Below are 6,020 nucleotides of genomic sequence, written 5' to 3' on the forward strand. Positions count from 1 at the left end.
TCCTGAAAATTATTCTTTACATACATATTCAGGGGCTGGAATCTTGTTGGACAGTTACAAATGCATAATCTATAGTTATGTACTCATGACTATTTCGTATCCATGATCCCTATGTAGCTTTAGGACTGTGAATTATATGAGCCCTTTAGAGCTCTACCATCATCTGAAGAGGGCCTCCTCTTTGTCCCACCAGGCTTGTTTGGTGGAAACAAGAGAGAGGGTCTTCTCAGCGGTTCCTCCAAGTCTTTGGAACTCCTTAGTGCACGAAGGGTGCATCTACACCGTAAAATGAATGCCCTTTGGAACCGCTTCAATTGTCATGGCTCAATGATATGGAATAATGGGAACTGTATTATGATGAGGTACCAACACTCCTTGGCAGAGAAAGCCAAATACCCTGTGAAACCATAACTCCCATGATTCCATGCCATTGAGCAGTGGCAGTTAAAGTGATATGAAACTGAATTCATTCTACACTGTTGATGTCCCCCCAGAATAACCCTGTTCTTGTTCATCTTCTGTCAGAAATTGAAAGCATTCTTGTTTTCAATTGCCACAAGCCTTATAAAAACTGGCTAAGATACAGTTTCAGTGCTGTGTTGTGCTATTTAAAGGTCTTCTAATTAATTTTTATATTATTAATATGTGATATTTTAACTTTATAAAGTGTTGAATTGATGTTTGTAATTTTTTATGTCCACATGCTTGTGGATTTCAATGGCTTCTCTGTGTAGTCAATTTCAACAGAAAGGAGGAAACCATGAAAATGAACAAAATCTGGCTACCAGTATTAAAAAACTCTAAAATTAGAACAGCACAACAGAGAGGAAACAAACAAGGACATCTAATCACCTCTCAACAAAAGATTGCTCCAGGCTCTGCCAGGCAATCAAATGCTAATCAAGGTGATCAGTTCAAACATTCACACCCAGCTCCAACAGACAAGAGTCCTTTGCCCCACCCTGGTCATTCCACAGATATATAAACCCTTTTTTCCTAGTTCCAACAGACATCACTACCTCTGAGGATGCTTGCCATAGGTCAGGAGAAAATGTCTCTAGAAACGTCAGGAGAAAATGCCTCTAGAACATGGCCATATAGCCCGAAAAAGCCTACAACAACCCAGTGATTCCGGCCATGAAAGCCTTCGACAATCTATATTCACATATTTTAATTAAATGTTATGTATGAAGCCAAAATTCATTAGTTGCTTATCCTGGACTCTCTGCTTTTAATATTTGAACTTCTGCTTTTAATGTTTAAAAACCCTCTGATTTTGATATTTTAACGTTTCAAAATCCTGGTCTGAGACTATAATTAAATTCATTCATTCGTTTTGGTGGAGTAGAGAATAGTAAAAAAAAATATTGAAAAGGAACTTCATGGGAGAAGTCAACCTTTGTGCATTACTGACTCAGGAGTAATGCAGCTAACAACAAAAAGAAGTAGAAAAAAATCACGAGTGTTATGTGTGGCACAGAGGAGAATTTAGGCCTTAAAATTAATGATTTGCAAATGAGAACCAGGATGATACAGGGACAATTATAGGATCTGTAATTACATTTTTAGGGGGAAGCTGCTCCTGTCTTTTGTTGCTGTTGCTGTTGTTGTTGTTGTTGTTGTTGTTGTTGCTGCTGCTGCTGCTGCTGCTGCTGCTGCTGCTTTTTAATCTGTACAATAACATAACCAGTGGTCTTCCCAGTATCCCAGGTGTGTACATGCCATAGATTTGTATAAAAATATTCAAATTTGGGAAGCTGAGTTTGCCATTATGTCAGTGATACCTACAGAACAGAACATTGAGGTCTATCATAATCAAGCTTTGAACCATGCAGTAAAAATCCTGCACCTTCCTTTCTCTCCTTTTTCCTTTCTTTTGAATAATTTTTGAATCCATGGTTAGGAAAGAAATCTTGGTGCTTGTATATGAAGCATTTAATTGTATTCAAATCATGTATGATGATGACGACGACAAGGATGATGTTTATTATTATGTTTATTTATACCTCATTTTTTCTCTCCACAAAGGTGACTCATGTATGCCTTGTAAAGTCATGTATGCCCTGAAAAACTATTATCAACACAGAACTATTTTCTAGGTATCCTTGAAGGATAACTCCAGGCTTTAAAACATGTAAATGATCCAGTTTTTTTTTTTACTACTATCTTCTTCCTTAATTATAATTTGGTGAGGCAACAGCACCATTTGGCATAGAGGGCTAAAGACATCATATAAACTACCACTTCCATGATTCCATAGCATTGACCCACGGGATTTAACCTTGGTGTTGTGGGACACATCTACATTTTTGAATTAATGAAGCTTGATACCACTTTAACTCCCATGGCTCAATGCTATTGAATCACGGATTTGTAGTTTGATGAAATACTAGCACTGTTTGGTAGAGAAGGCTATAGATCTTGTAAAACCAAATTCCCATTATTCCATAACCTTGAGCCATGGCAGATAAAGTGGTGTCAGACTGCATTAATTCTATAGTATGGGTGCAGATCCAGTTTTCCAGGCCAAAACTAAAAAACCGTTCCATTTCATCTGCTAGTGCTCACCATATGTGAAGGCCAGCTCTTCCTTTAGGTCAGTGGTTCTCAACCTGTGGGTTCCCAGATGTTTTGGCCTACAACTCCCAGAAAGCCCAGCTAGTTTATCAGCTGTTAGGATTTCTGGGAGTTGAAGGCCAAAACATCTGGGGACCCACAGATTGAGAACCACTGCTTTAGGCAGAATGAACAATGCTGAGGTGCTGTAATATCATTCTACCAGTGTTTTCTTCTGGACTAGTTTTTCTTTCTGTTAAAATAAGTGGTCCTCCTTAAAGCCTGCTCCCCTTAGGAAATGAACACAAAATAGATGAAGCAGCATCAAAGATTCAAATGTCATTCCAGTCACCTTCTAGAGGTGGAACAAGGAAGGGGCACCACCTCTTACTTCATCTCCTGCAACAACATTACTGATATCAGACTTGCCTCAGGTCTTGTATTTCGTCTTCGTTTTACTCCACTTTGGAAAATGTACCTTGTGGGATCGAAGGCTGGTCATTAAATGTTATCTCCACATTGTATCTGATAAGATAGAGCCTAATTATTTCTCTGAAATTGTTAATGATTTGTTGAATCAGCATTGCCAGGAAGAATAACGGGCTTCTGACTTCAAAGCTTCACACCTTTCTTCATATAAAGACAATCCTTAACTGTCTGACCTGGTTCTTTATGAGTGTTGAGAAAAAGATGACTGAGAGTGATAATCAATGAATGAACAACTGAAGCAGGAGGGAGGGGCCAGCTGCATAACCTCCTTCCCAGGCCCCTCCCTCCTAGTCTCATCACAAGGGCTTCAGATGCTTGCCTCTAGCCAAATCCTTTGGCTGTTGGCAAGGCTCATGTTGAATAAGAGGTTCTGGGAATTTTCATAGTTCTACCATTTTGAACTCCAGCAAAGGATCACCGCCTTGTTGTGGCGCTGGAGCTTGAGCACCTCAATGATGTCATGAGCGAAACTGTGAAGGGTCACCCAAGACGGTACGGTCGTGGCAGAGAGGTCAGACCAAGCGTGATCCCTGGGGAAGGCAACAGCAAACCACCCCAGTATCCTTGCCAAGAAAACTAAATGGACCAGTACAACCAGAGATATGTCGGTATGCCATTGGAAGATGGGACTCCCAGGTCAGAAGATGGCCAAAATGCTACTGGGGAGGAGCAGAGGATAAGTTCAACCAGATGTGATGACGCAGCTAGCTCAAAGCCGAAAGGAAGGCTAGCGGCCGACGGTACTGGAGGTGAACGACGAATCCGATGCTCTAAAGATCAACACACCATAGGAACCTGGAATGTAAGATCTATGAGCCAGGGCAAATTGGATGTTGTTATTGGTGAGATGTCAAGACTAAAGATAGACATTCTGGGGGTCAGCGAACTGAAATGGACTGGAATGGGCCACTTCACATCAGATGACCACCAGATCTACTACTGCAGACAAGAGGAACATAGAAGAAATGGAGTAGCCTTCATAATTAATAAGAAATTCGCTAAAGCAGTGCTTGGATACAACCCAAAAAATGACAGAATGATCTCAATTCGAGTGCAAGGAAAGCCTTTCAACATCACAGTGATCTAAATATACGCCCCAACCACAGCTGCTGAAGAAGCAGAAGTAGATCAGTTCTATGAGGATCTACAGGACCTACTGGATAATACACCAAAAAGAGACATTATTTTCATTACAGGAGACTGGAATGCCAAGGTGGGAAGTCAAATGACAACTGGGATCACAGGCAAGCATGGTCTGGGCGAACAAAATGAAGCGGGACGCAAGCTGATAGAATTTTCCCAGGAAAACTCGCTGTGCATAACAAACTCTCTCTTCCAAAAACCTAAAAGACGGCTTTATACATGGACTTCACCAGATGGTCAGCACCGAAATCAGATTGACTACATCCTTTGCAGCCAAAGGTGGCGGACATCCATCCAGTCTGTGAAAACAAGAGCTGGGGCTGACTGTAGTTCAGATCACGAACTTCTTATTGCTCAATTTAGAATAAAACTAAAGAGATCAGGGAAAATACACAGACCAATTAGATATGACCTCACTAACATTCCTAGCGAATATTCAGTGGAAGTGAAGAACAGATTTGAAGGACTAGATTTAGTAAACAGAATCCCAGAAGAACTATGGACAGAAGTCCGAGACATTGTTCAGGAGACGGCAACAAAGTACGTCCCAAAGAAAAAGAAAACCATGAAGGCAAAATGGTTGTCTGCTGAGACACTGGAAGTAGCCCAAGAAAGGAGGAAAGCAAAAGAAAACAAGGATAAGGGGAGATATGCCCAGTTAAATGCGCAATTCCAGAGGTTAGCCAGAAGAGATAAGGAACTATTTTTAAATAAGCAATGCTTGGAAGTGGAAGAAGACAACAGAATAGGAAGGACAAGAGACCTCTTCCAGAAAATTAGAAACATTGGAGGTAAATTTCAGGCAAAAATTGGTATGATAAGAAACAAAGATGGCAGGGACCTAACAGAAGCTGAAGAGATCAAGAGAAGGTGGCGAGACTATACAGAAGATCTGTATAGGAAGGATAATAATATCGAGGATAGCTTTGACGGTGTGGTGAATGAATTAGAACCAGACATCCTGAGGAGTGAGGTTGAATGGGCCTTAAGAAGCATTGCTAACAACAAGGCAGCAGGAGATGACGGGATCCCAGCTGAACTGTTTAAAATCTTAAAAGATGATGCTGTCAAGGTGATGCATGCCATATGCCAGCAAATATGGAAAACACAAGAATGGCCATCAGACTGGAAAAAATCAACTTATATCCCCATACCAAAAAAGGGAAATGCAAAAGACTGCTCCAACTTCCGTACGGTGGCCCTTATTTCTCATGCCAGTAAGGTAATGCTCAAGATCCTGCAAGGAAGACTCCAGCAATACATGGAGCGAGAGTTGCCAGATGTTCAAGCTGGGTTTAGAAAAGGCAGAGGAACCAGAGACCAGATTGCCAATATCCGCTGGATAATGGAGAAAGGCAGGGAGTTTCAGAAAAACATCTATTTCTGCTTCATTAACTATTCTAAAGCCTTTGACTGTGTGGATCATAATAAATTGTGGCAAGTTCTTGGAGGGATGGGCATCCCAAGCCACCTTGTCTCTCTCCTGAGGAATCTGTACAAGGACCAAGTAGCAACAGTAAGAACTGACCACGGAACAACAGACTGGTTCAAGATTGGGAAAGGCGTACGGCAAGGCTGCATCCTCTCACCCAACCTTTTTAACTTGTATGCAGAACACATCATGCGATGTGCGGGGCTTGATGAATGCAAAGCTGGGGTAAAAATTGCTGGAAGAAACATTAACAACCTCAGATATGCAGATGACACCACTCTGATGGCCGAAAGCGAGGAGGAGCTGAGGAGCCTTCTAATCAAGGTGAAAGAAGAAAGCGCAAAAGCCGGGTTGCAGCTAAACATAAAAAAAACCAAGATTATGGCAACAAGAATGATTG

Source organism: Anolis sagrei, chromosome 4, assembly GCF_037176765.1.
Source record: "Anolis sagrei isolate rAnoSag1 chromosome 4, rAnoSag1.mat, whole genome shotgun sequence".
In the NCBI taxonomy this organism is placed as follows: domain Eukaryota; kingdom Metazoa; phylum Chordata; class Lepidosauria; order Squamata; family Dactyloidae; genus Anolis; species Anolis sagrei.